Source organism: Rattus norvegicus, chromosome 19, assembly GCF_021556685.1.
Source record: "Rattus norvegicus strain SHRSP/BbbUtx chromosome 19, alternate assembly SHRSP_T2T, whole genome shotgun sequence".
NCBI lineage: Eukaryota > Metazoa > Chordata > Mammalia > Rodentia > Muridae > Rattus > Rattus norvegicus.
Window position 1 is genome coordinate 45,961,239 of NC_141552.1, and position 16,490 is coordinate 45,977,728.

General features: G+C 44.1%; 1 protein-coding gene and 1 pseudogene across 6 annotated transcripts in view; one reads left to right on the forward strand and one right to left on the reverse strand.

Moving 5' to 3' along the window:
• Positions 1-16,490, reverse strand: part of Nr3c2 (nuclear receptor subfamily 3, group C, member 2) — a 344,228-nt gene that overhangs the window by 105,861 nt on the left and 221,877 nt on the right.
• On the forward strand, positions 2,321-2,433 carry LOC120098703 (small nucleolar RNA SNORA17; annotated as a pseudogene).

Here is a 16,490-nt window from a genome sequence, read left to right on the forward strand (position 1 = left end):
TAAGTTTAAAATCCTACCACCCGTTCTATCAGTACCAATACGCCAAAGAATACCTATAATTACAAGATAGTTTACAACTTTATAGGGGAATGCAAATGCCCTGTAGATTTCTAGTAGATGCTAATAAGTTCTCATAAAATGAGGAAATTCTGTTTCTCATAACATAGAGTAGAACACATTTTAAAAAGCACATATTTCTACAATGTGGAGGGAAAAATCGTTTCATATATTTATGATTTGACTACTCCAAAATGTTCCCTTAAAAACTTTTGTACAAAATGTATAGTGTAGGGTTGGGGATTTAGCTCAGCGGTAGAGCGCAAGGCCCTGGGTTTGGTCCCCAGCTCCGAAAAAAAGAAAAGGAAAAAAATGTATAGTGTAGCACTCTGAAAAAATGGTTCATAGGCTAATGAAGAAACTAGAGATGTACAAAGAGCACACTGCTTGGAAACTGATGCACAGATGTTGGAAGAATTAATCAGTGTACGAATAGCACATTGTTAGGTTAATATATGCACACAGCACGTGTAACTCGTTGTGGATCTGGTCTAATGCTACTTATATTAGGTTAATTGGGTCCCCCAAATTGCACAACAATTTGAATGTCCGCAATAAGACCCTGAGGGTCTCTGTCACCAGTTGGTTTTGATTGGTAAATAAAGTTGCCGGCGGCTAGGCTGGGAAGGGGACAGAGGTGGGACTTTTAGGATTCCTGGGCAAGGAATGGAGGGAGGAGGAAGGAATGAACCGCCATGCTGGAAGAGGAGCAGCTGCCATGTCTGAAAAACGCAGGGCAGCGAGACAGCCAACACGTAAGAACCCAGCAGCAGCCCAAGGGCCCCCCCGATGGTGTCTAGGGCAGCAAAGACGGACTGTGGATTTTAGCAAGTAATAACTCAGGAGTGTTGGTGGGAGGTGTTAGCCACATGGAGCTTAAGAAGTGACCCGTCCATTGAGCTGTCAAAGGCATATTAAATATAAGGTGGCATATGTGTGTCCTTCATTTGAGAACCCAGAACATTGTGGCAAGTAGCCTGGAATGCACTGCCACCCCTGGGACGATCTGATAGCGACATCTGGGTTCAGCAACTGTAACTTGCAGGTTAATGCAGTACACCATGCAGACACAGACTCGTAGTAAAGAAGGCTCACCCAAGATTCCTAAGTAACTAACTTACAAATGATACCCAGAAATGAAGCTGGTTTGGCTCCATTTCCAGTGTTCTACGGAACTCCCCTCCACACTATAACCAACAATGAAATGAGCTCTAAAGGAAGTACGGAGGCCCAACCTAGCCTTTGGTGGGTAGAAACGTAAAGATCAGAAATCCAAGCCCCATCTCTCTCCTCTATATGGCAAGTCTGAGATGAGCCTAGGCAATATGAAACTCTGCCTAAGGAAGGAAGGAAAGGAAGAAGGGGGGAGGAAGGAAGGGTGAAAGAAAAGGAGGAAGGAAGGAGGGAGCAAGGGAGGAAGGAAGAAAATGAGTTTTGTGGATTTTCAATGAAGCCAGCGAGGCAGGAGTATCTTTCTGAGGCTGACTGGTAAGTGAAGCTGCTGATTTGGGCCCAACCTGCTTGGCCCCACTCCACGGTGAGGCTGGTCAGTCAGTGATGCCTGCAGTTGTAGTAGGTTTGGGAGGAGAGGCAGGCAGTCTAGGTTCCGGAAGGCTTCCAAAGTGATGGCCAGTGTGGGTGGAGCACTCTGATGCTGGGATCCGGAAGCATGGGCAATGCAAATTCAAAAATTGACCGGAAACTCAGAACTTGAGTGCTCAGAAAAGAAACCAAAGGAAATCAACCAAGCTGACTTTAAGAAAAAAAACCAACAAACAAAATACAAGCTATTATTTCTTTTGCATTGTTTCAAATTGTAAAATTGTTTTGTTTGTTTTTAATTGTAGGATAATTTAGGAAGTGCTTAAAAGTAAACATTGTTTCAAAAATTATAGAAAGCAACAAAAGTTATCTTTGGTCTCTCTCTCTCAATAAAAAAAAAAAAAAAAAAGACCAACTTTGAGCTATTCTTGACCCGGTGCCAAATGAGAGAGAGAAAATAAAAATATTGAGGGCTGTAGGGTCTTAGAGCAACATAAGGACAGGGCAGGCAGATGGTAGGCTGTGGGAGGAGAGCGGGAAGGGACTGGCTTTGCATTCAAAGCCTGTGGGCTTAGAGGTTGACTCAGCCTCAGGGGAATGGAAACCCTCAGTCAGAATGCTTCATGTTTCAGAGTCTCGGTCTCCTAAACCATAAAATGGAAACATCAATGCCAAACAGGTAAGTGGCAGTATGGGGGTCAAACAAAAAGGCATTAACAATCCTGCCTGCACTGGCTTCTGTGTCACACATGTATTGGTACTTGGCAGAGAGGGGAGAACCTATGTTTCACTGTTCTGACCTGTGGACATCTGAACGATTCATAGCCTAACACTCCTTGAAAAAAGCAAGCCTAAGATGAACACCAGTCTGGCGTGCAGGCCCACACTGGCTCCCAGGGGCAAGGATCAAGCCAGAAACTAGAAGAACCCCACCTGAGATTGTGGGCCCCAGACAGATGGCTCTCATGTCAGGCCCAGACAGGAAGGGCACCATGCAGAGTGGGGTTGGGGCAGACCATGCCCAAGATAACCCCTGTCTGGCATCATGATGTACAGATAGATGGTTATAGCACTCCTGTGATTACCCAAGACACTCAGAGACCCCAGTCACCACTAAGAGCAGTAAGTAAGTGGTGGAGAAATGGAAAAGAAAGAGAACAGAAGGATATATGCACAATAAAGAGAGGCAGAACTGGAGATTCCAGGGTAGTAAGGAATGGCCTGATGTGAGTAGCTGGTGATGACCTGGGACCATGGTGTGGTCTTGGCCTGTGCCGCCACTGGGGGGGTCCATGTCTGGATCTACAGCCCTGCAGCAACAAGGGTCTGTTACCACCAAAAGTCAGATGGACATTCTTGGTCTGGGCTGCTGCCTGGGGACATATTGATGCCTTAGGGCTGTGTAGAACTGACTCCTAACCTGGGCATCATGTGACGAGCTGGTCCTGGGGGCATGAGAGCAGAAAGCTGACTCCACCCTAGCCAGCCGCAGTACTTGAGAGAGCCTCCTCCCCATTGCTGGAGTTGAGGTTGAGCTGGACGATATTATAGCATGGGAATGCTGGCCCTGCACCCTGCACCCTGCACCCGTGTGAAAGAGTGAGAGATACCCTCCTTCCCCTTTACTTCTCACCATCTGCAGCAGGTAGGAGAGTTGTTCCTGGGGTCATGAGAGCAGGAGAGCTGTCCCAGCCCCTCAATGCTGCAGCACTTAGGAGAGTGGACCCTGCACATTGTCTGGCTAGCACCGTAGAGCTGACCCTGAGATGTGAGGCAGCTCTGAGAGCAGGAGTGAGGGAGAGCTGCTCTGCCTATTGTCTGCTATGCGGTACTGTCTTCAAGGGAGAGATCTCTGTTTTCGATTTGGTTTATTGCTTATATTATGTTAATTGGATTCCCAAATTACAGGAGAATTCACATGCATGTGAGATGCTGTCAGTCCCTGCCCCCAGCAGGTTCTAATTGGTAAATAAAGTTGTCTGGGCAGGGAGACAGAGGTGGTTCCCTGTGCAGGGGACCAAGGAAAGGAAGAAGTTTTAGAATCACCAGGACAGGGAAGCAGGAAGGTGAGGCCTGAGCTGCAGGGGAGAAAGCATACAGCCATGTAAGAATGGGGAAGAGTGGCCTGGGAGGCCATTCCCCCAGTTGGGTCTCAGGTAGCAGAAATGAAATATAGATTTTAGTAAGTAATAATTCAGGAATATTGGAGGTGTTAGCAATGTGGAAGTTTGGAAGTGGCCTAGCCATCGAGCTGCTTAGGGCATATTAAAATTAAAGTTGCATGTGTGTCTTTCATTAGTGAATCCAAAATATTTGGGTGGGTAGCAAGAATCTCGAGCACATGCTGGGGGGTTAGAGCAGACTAATTATTGCCTCTTCAGATCCCCTCCCCTTCCTTTTGCCCTTGCCACTAGTGGCAGGTGGCAGTTGGTCCTGCTTCTCACCTGCTTCAGGCACCTAGGATAGCAGGCCCTGCACTCTGCCTGGGGAGCATGGTAGAGCTGGACAGGTGTTGGGTGTGTAGGGGTTTGCATATTGCTCGTGAGCCAGCCCTGGGGGTATGAGAGTGGGAGGGCCAGTGGTTTTGAATTGTCTCACCCCAACATCTACCCCATTTAGGAATGGCTGCAGTTTATGAAGGTGTCAATCTTACAGATCCAAAACTACAGGATCTCCATGACACAGGGCAGCAACAGAATATCTGAGAGGAGTCTCAGTGAGGACTCAGTATTAATAATGATGTAGAAGCCAGAGGCCCTGAACCAGACCAATGACTCATTGAGATGAAATTTTGCAAGTGAAGAAGTGTGGACAAAAGGATGTACTGTGGGCACACTGTGACACACTATAGCTCCCACAACTAGAAATTTTTTTACTCTGTTGGAGAGGTGGTTGTAAGGGTGGAAAACAGGCACAAGTGGAGTGGCGGGATAAGTGGGATTGGGGTGATTGCTGTCAAATTCACAAAGAACCAATAAAAAGAACAATTAAAAAAGTGCATCAACAGGAAGTGTAAAATCTGGCCTATAGTAAAGACACACACACACACACACAAACACATACACAAACACATACAAACACACACACACACAAACACATACACAAAAACATACACACACGCAAACACATACACAAACACATACAAACACACACACACCACAACACACACACACAAACACATACACAAACACATACAAACACACACACACACAAACACATACACAAAAACATACACACACACAAACACATACACAAACACATACAAACACACACACACACAAACACATACACAAAAACATACACACACACAAACACATACACAAACACATACAAACACACACACACCACAACACACACACAAACACATACACAAACACATACAAACACATACACACACACAAACACACACACACAAACACACACAAACACACACACATACACACACACACAAACACATACGAACACACACACACACACATACACAAACACACACACACAAACACATACGAACACACACACACACACACACACACACACACACAAAAAGATTAAAAAGTGCTGGTGTTACCAGTCATCCTGGGTTTAGTTTACTTTTTTTCTTTTTTTTTAAAAAAAAAGGTAAAGTGAGAAAATTCAAATAACTGTCAGCTCTTAATTAAATATAAGTGAGCAGAATACATCTCCAGCCATGATTCTACTCCATTCAATAAACATGTGTGTGTGTGTGTGTGTGTGTGTGTGTATTCATATGCATGTATATGTGTGAATACATGCGCATGCCCTAGGAGTCTAACCCAGGGGCCTCACGCCATCCAGTCAAGTACTCTACCTGTGAGCCATACCGCAGCCCAAAGATTTTCAAGGCAAGGTTGAAGAACTCACAAAGTAGCCCATTCATTGCCTCCAAGACTTTACATTATAGAGGTTCAGGGAGCTTCGGGAAGTTGGAATAAGACATATGGTATTGATGTGATGTTACTTTAAGATATGGCTATACAAGGGGAAGGGGAAGAAGACTTTATGAAGAGAGGACCAGTCAGGAATGGGGTAGGGTACAGGGCGAATATTAGTAATAGATATATGAAAACGTCGAAAGAAAGGAACCATCTCAGTCAAGCCCTAGAGAATGTTTAGAATTTGAAACATCGAGAGGACAGATGTACAGTGACTCAAACAAAGAATTTGCTCCAAGAGAGGCAGGGGCATAGCTAATGTGTGGAGGCAGAGTCAGGCCGACAAAGCTCTGGCAGACCCAGGCACTGAGCAGCAATCTGCAGGATGAGGTAACTGGAGGGTGATTAGGGCCTGCCAAAGCTCTGAGGACAACGCCCTGCCTCCCTGCCCCCTTCTTAGAACCATCAGGAATAAGGATCCCTCCGTACTCACGCACTCCTTTGACACAGGCACAAAACATGCACAGGTTGAAATCTCTCTACACATGAGTCCAAAATAAGCCTTTCTCTTCTGTACAAGTTTATCTTGGGTACTCTGACACAGGAATGGAAAGCTGACTGACATTCTCTCCTGGGTCTCACGCTCACTCGGGGAACTCTTTGCTTAATGTCTCCAATGTGTCCTCATCTGGTAGGAAACTCTCTTCAACCTTTCGAAGGCCCTTTGTGGTTCTTCTTTACAATTTTAAAACTACAGTTGGTTATTTGGGGAACCTTGAAATCGTCTTCCCTTTCGACACTATTTTCCGGCTTTGATGGGTAACAACACCCCATGACTCCTTCCCCTGAGATTTTCTTGGGTCCTGTCATCTCTCTCAGTGCCTTCTCCCCTGAGTTCAGGTTCTTTGGGGTCAACTTCTAAGTTACAGAGGTGTGAAGCTTTGATCTACACACTGACTTCAGAGAAATGATTTTGTCTTTCTATTTGCTAATTTGCTACACAAACCAGCACAGAGATCACATGACACAGAAGGGTTTAATGAATGGTGTTATTGCTACTGTCCCCACTCCAGCTATTAGCTTTTAAAATTACTTGTATTTTAAATTTACTTAAAATTTTTTTTCATATAATATATTTTGTTCATTTGATTTCCCTCTCCCAGATTTTCCCCTACCCCCATTCAAATTCATGGTTTTTTTTTTTCTCTCTCTCTCTCATGAAAAAGAAATTCAAGAAAGAAAAGAAAGAAAGAAAAAAGAAAGAAACCCTACCAAATAAACCGCAAAAGCACATAAAAATGAAGAATATTTGTCCTGAGTATGGGCAGCCCCAGAATATGTTGTAGGCCCAGAGTCATCTCTTTGAAGAAAATTGATGTCCCCTTTCCCAACAGATACCATTTGCAAATAGCTTCTCGGTGAGGACCTGGACTTTGTTTGCACTTCCCCTTCTCTGTCTGACTTGACCTTGGACAGGTCTTGTGTGTGACATCATACTTTCTGTCCATTCCTACATGCTGCTGTGTCCTCTCCAATCTTCATTTCAGATAGTAACTTCTAGTATTGTTTCTTACCAGGGCTGTGCTTGGAGTCAAACCATCTGTTTCTATGGCGTACTATTTCAACAGGAAGTGTTTCTTAAACTTAAAAACAACAACAATCACAACAACAACAGCAACAACAACAGCAACAACAGCCTAGCTGGCTGTGAGGCACATACCTTTAATCCCAGCACTTAAGATCTCTTTCAAAAGCAAATAAACAACTTGAAAATGTATGTTTTTTTCTTACAGACCTTGATACACTAAAAAACAAACAAACCAACACAAAAGGAGAGCTCCTGAGGTTGAAATGACTGTGGAGAGTGTGGTCTTCTGTTGGTGCCTGACTGGCTGAGGAGATCTTTAGTTCTAGACTCTAAGTGCTTGTTTTACATATCAAAGCAGACTTGGCCTCCAGGTTCTCCTAGCATCCCTCAGTCTCTACCTGGCATACCCTGTCCACAACCCTGAACTTTCCAACCCAGGGGTTGGGCTGCCCCCTCGTTCACCCCCCAGAGGCTCTTCCCTAGATAAACCAGACCTTTTGGTCCCCTCCCCCACAGCTCTCTCTGTAAGTGCTCCTTCTCTCTTTCTCTTCCCCCTCTCCTCTTTTCCTATGGCCACTTCCATGGCCCCAGTCCTTGGGACCAGTATTCTCAAGATCAGCTTTCCAATAAACCTTCATTTAATATGATCTAATCTGGCTTTTGAATTGGTTCATTTCACCAGTGGAGAAATAATTTATCCTGGAGTGCCAAAACCTGGGAGCCTAGCCTCTGGGCTGGAAAGTTCAGGGTTGGGGGCAGGGTATGCCATGCAGTGACTGAGGGATGCTGGGAGAACCTGGAGGCCCTGTGTATGTGCTGCTTGCTTTGTTCCTCAGTAAGCATGGCGTCTAAGGATGGTACACTTTAATAAGGAAGAACACTAATGTGCTCGGGGACGTTAGACATAAAATGCCGCAGGTCCTAGCAGCTCCAACACCAAGGTCAACGGGTTCTAAACCTTTCGGAATCTTTGTGGAAGGATTCATGGAGGGTCCTAGCAGCTCCAACACCAAGGTCAACGGGTTCTAAACCTTTCGGAATCTTTGTGGAAGGATTCATGGAGGGCTAGATCCCTTGAACAGACACTTAGTCAAACAGTGGCAGGTAAGTGACACTAGACAAAAGGTCCCGAATTGCGTGCATTTGTGTAGTTACACCTTATACATAGAACTCACTGCAGGAAAGGAAAGCACACTAAACAGTGAGGCTGGTTCTGCCACACGGAACTGCTGGGACCTCACCCTGAGCCCTGGAGACAGGAACAGTTGTGCCACACCCTTCAAGTTTCCTTCTTTCAGAAGGAAGTTGAAAGACGTTGAACCTCAGGCCCCTGTGCCTTTTGCTCATTCTGCTTTGATGAGGAGATCTGAGAAGAATATCTGGCCTGCTTGCCTCAGCCCATTTTCTTCCCTCGGAGGAGAAATTTCTGTCTATAGTATCTATAGTCTCCTGGTTTCTGGGGAAGCCTGCCCTCACCCAGTGGAGCCCAGCCTGAGCCCTGTTCCCAGGCTCAGATTGCAGATTCCTTTTGCACTCACCGCAAAGCCATATCCTTCAACTTCCCCCTTGAAAAAGGCTGATATTTTATCTTCCACAAGCCACTCCTTTGTTTTTCAATCTGCCCAGAGTCTGGGAGGGGAAATACAGTGCTATTTACGAGGTCTCTTAGAGATTAAGAGACTCCAACACCAGAATCCCTGGGAGAAGAGTTTTGCTGAGCCTAAGTCCTGCCCCAGGGTCCTAGCTTTCCAGTTCGCCATATGTGAAGCCCATTAAAGGCAGGGGCATCACAGACTGAGGCCACTGTGATAGTGCAAACATTAGGATAACAAACCTCTTCACAGCTGAGGCACATTTTGAACAGATCCTATTGTCATTTGGGTTGACAACAAGCTTGTCAAAAGTCTCCAGACACCGTGCTTTCCTTTTTCAGTTTTAATGTTTGCTGCGTCATGCGAATTAAGTAGAATTTTCTTTTTATAATTTAAAGCTACAAAGGGGATTCACTAAAAGATAGCAGTTCACAAGGTACTTTAATACTTAAGATATTCTTCAACTAAATAATCTTGCTTAATAATTGGTTATCTATCCAACGTCAGCAAGTCTGAGGGTTGGGCTGATGCTGCTCTTCATTAAAACTTGGGAATCAAGTGTGGAGGCATGGTCCCCAATGCATTTGGAATGCCTCTCCACTTAACCACCCTTGGGTCCTCTGGGATGAACTGACCTCGTGAGCAACATTTCTTGTTTTCAATACAAGAACTCACTTTCAACATCAGAAAGGCAATTTCACTAAGACCTTTTTTAAAATTAACTTTCTGCTTAAATCTCATGTTCATCTTTAAAAGTTCATTTGTTGTCTTGCTTGAGGGATTTTTTTCCCTCAGCTGACAATTGCCCAGCAACAGTAGCCCATGCTTGCAGTCACTATTTTGGGCTACATCACGTGTCACTTACATAACCTTGTTTAACTGCTATTGAACTGGTTCAAACAACTTGGGAAACAGATTAAGGCGGTCTCAGTCCCAGCAAAGCCCCGAACTGCAGATTCCGGTGTGCGATTTCCCATCCCCCACGCTGTCGCAGACTGTGGTGAGATGGTAAGAACTGGTTATTCATTCCTAGAGCCAACTAAAACACGGGATAATTAACTTCCTCTGCTCAGTTAAAACCAGTCTGGCCTGCCCACAATAAGCCACTGGACAGTGATCCCCTGCTGCTGAGTTTTATGAGTGAGCTCGGATTAGCGTGCTTTAAAACGCCAGGAGGGAAAGACACCAGCATAGGTTGTCACTGCCACCTTGAAATGGAATCTCAAAGTTATGCTTCAGGATCCTAACTTCAAACCGGAAGTCAGATTGGATTTATGGTTTGGGAGTTTGTTACCAAGAAGAGTAAGCATCGAATTCTGGCATGAACATCCTTCTTAGAGTGAAAGGTGTTAGTTTTTCACTAAAAATATATGCATTTCTCTCTCTCTCTCTCTCTCTCTCTCTCTCTCTCTCTCTCTCTCTCCCTCTCTCTCTTTCCCCTTCTCTCTCTGTGTGTGTGCATGTGTGTGTTTGCTAACTATGCTGACTTATATTTTAAACATTTTTATATAAAAGATAATAAGAGTAAATATATGGAGAAATCAAAATGCTGGAAGATTTTAACCTAAGGAAACACTTGTCATGACAAATAGTAGGCAAAGTGAATTCCTAACAAGGAAATGATGATGATGATGATATAGGTATAGTATATTTTTCCCCAAGAATATATTACATTCTATTCATATCCCATATTAAGACTTTTACATTTTTTTTTTTTTTTGGTTCTTTTTTTCGGAGCTGGGGACCGAACCCAGGGCCTTGCGCTTCCTAGGTAAGAGCTCTACCACTGAGCTAAATCCCCAGCCCCGGACTTTTACATTTTTGGGCTTTACTATACAACAACATCTGTCGTAGAGACAAACTATTAAATGCTTGGGGTACTGGGCAGATAACTAACATTTGTTAAATTCTCATGTGACAGCTGATTTATGAATGATTTAATTTAGTCCTTATCTTCAATTGCTGTAAGAGAGCCTATGAAGTCAGAGCAATTGTCTCCATTTCGCCAAATAAGACTCAGCCACGTAGCTGGTTTAGCTGGGATTCATGCTTGGAGCTCTATTATATACAGTATAGATTCTTCTTTGGATCCATTCATAGTAGAAATATTCTCAAGGGGCTGGAGAGATGGCTTAGCATTGACTGCTCTTCCAGAGGTCCTGAGTTCAATTCCCAGCAACCACATGGTGGCTCACAATAGGGATCGAATGCCCTCTTTCTGGTGAGTCTGAAGACAGCTGTAGTGTATTTATTTATATAAAAAATAAACAAATACCTCAAGATACTTAGACCTGAAGGGCATAACAGCACTAAAACAGAATCTGTAGCGGAAGGTGTGTTCAGGTTGCCTTCTGTATACGGACACACAAAGGCATCCTAGGTGCTGTGACGCTGAGAAGTCAGGTGCACCACAATTCTAGCGATGTAATATGAAGGCTGCCAAGCTTGAACACTGCCGAGCACACCAAGCTTTGCCTGATCTGAAAGGACTTCAATTCCTAGGTTTTGAAGAACACAGGAGCACAGCCCTGTAGAAATGGAAACCCCTTTGTGCTGGCTTCTCCACAGTTGGCTTTCAGACATTTCTTTTTGACCAGTCAGCTAACTCACTGTGATCTTGAAAGCAGAAAGGAGGGCATAGTGAGAGAAGGGACTCTGATTCAGCCACCTTGGTTTCAGACAATCTTTGAATGATTTTTTTTGTTTTGCAAATCCTCATTTGCCTTCTTGGGAATCACCAATGACCCCAGAGGAGGGCTGATATCGGCAACAAAAAGACAATTGTCTCATAGACACCCACCAGCATTTCAGTAAAACAAAATGAACAAACAAACAAACAAACAAACAAAAAAGTGAAAACAGTTGTCATGAAGTCCATGTATACACTAAATTGGACTGGTTTGGAGTAGATGAAGTATGAAATTCAAGAGGCCACATGGTGGAAAATATCTCCCTTCTTTCTGTTCCAACCTCCTGGTTCTACATCAAAGCAACCACTATTATCAATTTCATTGTACCCTACTAAGACTCCTTTTAAAAAGGCATATGCTTGTAAAACCACAATAAATATGTTTGGTTTGTGAAATGAGGCATTACTAATTTAGTATGTCTTCTTGTTCTACTAATCCAACAAACGATTGCTGGCTGTCTGGCTATCACATGCTAGTTCCTATGACCAGCTCTCAGTGGAGAGGTGTGGAAGATAGGGAACCTTGCCTGTCAGGCATCGGGAGGCAGGGCAGGATGGTGGCTGCTAAACAGATTACACCCTGGGCAAGAACAGCACCGCACTAAATGCTCTGGGGACATGGGGAGAAAGGAGCTATCTTTGCCACAGACGTCAGGAAGGGCCACAGAAAGAAAAGAACATTAGATTTGTACCTTGAAGGATGTTTTCTGGGTATAAAGGGAACCAGGAGTTTGCTAACAAGAGACACAATTTATTTTAAACCAAGTTATCATGTCATCATGAAGTTTGGGATGGGGAAGCTGAGAATCACAGAAACTGAGATACGTGTAAGGCCATGAGGACATGCTGTGCTGCAGGGTCTGGAGGCGAGCAATTGCCACACAGAAACCACACAGATCTACTTCTTGGGTTAAAAGTTCACTTTGACAATTGATTACCATATTCTCTGGGGCAATATTAGAGGGTCTAGTTGAAGTCATCAAAAGTAACTCACAATTAACTGATCTGTGTTACCCTGACTCTATAGTAGTGGCTCTAAACCTTCCTAAATCTTCCTAAACCCTTTAATATAGTTTTTCGTGTTGTGATGACCCTTAACCATAAAGTTATTTTTGTGTTACTTCTTAACTGTAATTTTGCTACTGTTATGAATCATAATATAAATATGTGTTTTCCTATGGTCTTAGGTGACCCCTATGAAAGGGTCCTTTGGGCCCTGATGGGGTCATGACCCACAGGCTGAGAACTACTGCTCTAAACCCATCTTCCTGTATCTAACAGGCCTTGATATTCACTTGTCATTCAAGGGACAAGAGACAAAGCTGTCCTGTACCATTTCTTTCTGGTCCTCTATGAAAATGTTCCTCCTTTGGCTAAATGTACCACTCTGTGGTGTTAACTTCATCTTGATCCTACTGTTCTCATGAACAGATGCTGTGGCTGCTGGAACTATGGCTGCCTCGGATCTGTCTCCTACCCAGCTTGCTGAAGTCAAGAGCAGAAATCTTCTGATTTCATTTCTTAACATGCCAACTATTCCCAATACAAACATGGGCGTTTGTACCCACATCTGTGTGAATCCAAAACCTTGTACCTATCAAGATATACAGAAGGTATACTCGGCACGCACTGGAACCTTCAGTATGCTTATACTGACATTTGAAGTTGGCAAACTGATGAGACGACGTGCCTCTCCAATACTTTAACAAAGACCCAATATTCAAGGAACAAGGGTTTACTTTTCTCATAGTTTAAAGGGTTTCAGTCCATGGCCACATGGACTGCAGCTTTGGCTTGTGGGGGTGGCACAGGGCATTGTGGTAGGAAGACAAGGTGAACAACTCACATCAGAGTAGCCAGAAACCAGAGACACAGAAGGAGCTGGGACTTCAAAATTCCTCTCAGGAGTCGTGCCTCTGATTTCTGCCATCTCCCAACAGCACTGTAAGCTGAGGACCAAGCTTTTATTAACATATGGGCCCCAGGGGCACTCCAGATTTAAAGTATATGAGAGGAGGAGGAGACTGTGGGAACCTGCCTACTACTTATCCCTGTAAAACGAGGTAGGCTGGGAAGGAGGACCATGTGCAGGAGATGGGTAAGCTGAGGGACTAGACTATGTGTATGTGCGGTAACCATGGAAATAGGAGAGATAAGGCAATGGAGATTAAGAGGACTCATATATAGACAGCATAAACTGTGGTGCTCAGGCTCTTAGCCTGGTAAAGTTCCACCATCATATTTAATGTTAGTGTAGCTTTGTTGAGGGGTCACAGCATCCTTCTCTCCTGAATGACATCCTTGGGGCTTTACCTGGCCTATGGTAATGTCAGGATTCAAACCCAGGTATGATAAAAGCCGATTCTCACTTGGAAAGTCACCCACAAGCAATGCTGGTCTTCACATGAGTAGAGACACCTTTGATCTTACTTCTAGGATATAAAATAGAAAATGTGACTATTTGACTAACCCACTTGAAATAACGAAATTTTCACCTAGAAGAGAACTTTACTTGGGTTAAGAAAGAGCTCTAATTTTACTTACAATGCAGCAAGGAGCTTGGGGTGGCAGACAACACCTAGACAGTCACTATCAGATATATAAAGTTGACTAGCCCATTTAACCTTATATTGTCTCATCTGTAAAGCTAGTCTCACTAAATTTACCTTGTAAGAGCATAGGAAGATTAAGAGGTACTGTGTATTTAAAATGCCTACCTCTACATCTGGAGCACAGCAGGTAGTCCACGAACCAGCTGTTCTAGCCGCAGCCCAGGAGATGGGGAGTGCCTCAGGGTAGGGTGGAGCTCCCCCCTAAGGAAAAGGCTTGCCTCCACTGTGTTTGAGAAGCATTGATGAGTCACTTGTAGCTCTTGTACTACCCTCTGGAGTGATACACGATGGTTGTCTGTTTCCCTGTGGTAGCATGCAACCAGGTCTGCCTAATCCCTATCGCTGGCCTCTATTCCAGATTTGGGGTGACCCTCTGAGTTGAGTCCAGGAATTATGTTTGTAGCTCAGTTTGACTCTGGGAGTGAGGGTTGACTTTCATTACTAGCAACAGCTTGACTTCCCAACAGCCCTTCCTAAGATAATCTGCTCAAGTCTATATGATGGCCACTTCTTCTCCCTCAAGACCCTCATGGTGTCCTGCTCAATCCAGCAGGAATTTCTCCTGGGCTGTTTCCTTGTGGCCCCTCTGCTCATGCCCCGGGTCTGCTTATGAGTCCTGTTGACCTGTATTTTAGGCCTTTCCAGTGTGTCTCTTTATTACCTTCATCTCAGAAGAACTATTTTCTGTTTTGAAATTATTGTCTCTACTTCTCTGCCAGGCAAAAAATGCAAGAGAAAAAACATATTAATAGTGTAGTTGATTTGCCATTGTGTGTCTTTTCACCTCAAAAAGCGAAAGCCTCTTACAAAGAACATGTAAATATTATTGCCGAGCTTTACCATAAAAAATACACGGCTTTGTTTGATTGCCTATCAGCATGGCGTTCCTTTGCAAAGAGAATGACTTGTTTAGAGGCTTATGTTGGACGATATAAGCTTGGGTGCTTATTCCTGGCTCTGATAGCCTGCTCATTTCTTTGCTCTGCCATTTGCCCTGTCTCCTGGTCCCATACAACTTCGGGTCTTAGGCTGCAGTTCCTAGGGCCAGAAGAGGCCTGCCTTGGGTTGGATCCTTTATGAGGTCCTGTTTCTCATATTCCGTTTCATGGAAATGGACCCACACCAAGCGAGGTGTAATGGTGGAGCAGATTCTCTCCCTTGCCTGCCAGTGTCCTTAGACCAAGTCCTAGAGAGACAAGCTTTGCTTTGACAGTGAGTGAGCACTCCACTCTCATTCTCTCCCCTCTCTGCTGCACTTTTAAGGAGATTACTAAACCTCCTTAAACCGTGGCAAGTGCAAAACTTCAACAAATGGGCTATCTGCCTGAATTGACTCTCCACCCCTGCCCCTCTGTTCTGTCATGGCCACAGACACACCAACCTTCCTTAAACCACAGCATGAGATTACACTATGCTTCTTCACCTCAGGCTCTTAGTTATATTTGTCCTAAAATTGGTTTAAAGTATAGTACTCAACATGCAGATAGAAGAAACCCAAACATCACAGGTCTGAATTAACAATAACTTCTATCCTTAAGCACCAGTAAACTATTACTCTATCAGACTTTTTTATATATAAAGCCTGCACAGTACTCGCCGGGTGGCCCTAGCCCAAATGGCAACCTTCTTTCTCTCATCTGTAAATGGAAGGACCTGTGCTGTCTCTGGCCCCTAATTGCTTTGCTTCTGCCTGGAGAACAGACAAGCTATTTCAGACAGACATAAAGTCACTGTGCAATTGCTAGGTGACACATAGGGTACTAGAGTTGTGCTCTGTGACCTCTATAAATACTTCCTGTACCCAAAGAACCCCAGCAAACTGCTGGAGATCCACAAGTGCTGCCCTTACCCTGGGAGTGTCTCGGAATTGCAAATCAGTTAAGAGAATCCATGAACAGTTGCTGTGGCCTTTGATAAGAAAGGCATCAAAGACCAATTACTTATTTGAAAATTCTTCCAAGGAATGTACTCCAGCAGATAAAAACAGAATGCAGAAGCACAGGGCTGCATATGTGTGTGCACATATCTATTCATGCCTAGATTTTAAATAGCTCCAACTGCATTGAAAGCTAAATGTTGACAGCAGTACAGGCTCGAAACAGAGCTAGAAGTTATGGTCACGAATTCCTATTAAGATCACACTAACGCAGATACAGGAGGCTTGCTCCCAGGACTGCTTAGGAGTCTAAGGAAGCTGCTTGTTTATTTATTTTCTTGATGTGATCACAAAATAACAAACGGCAGAAAGGGTTTAGGATTCATATTCTTAAGGCAGAAAAATCAGAGATTATCAAACTTGATACGTTGTGACTCCCCTGGAAGAATATTAAAGCAAGAAGGGCTGTTTAACACCTCAGGTTGAATGATGTAAAATAGTGTGACTTAGGAAGCAGGACAGAGATAAACAAAAATACAGCTTGTGGGACCAAATAGCCCAGTTACTGAGTTCTGCATCTCAACTGTCAAGTCAAGGCCGGTAGCAGTAATCAGATGCCCACTGTGCATACCTAACTGGAC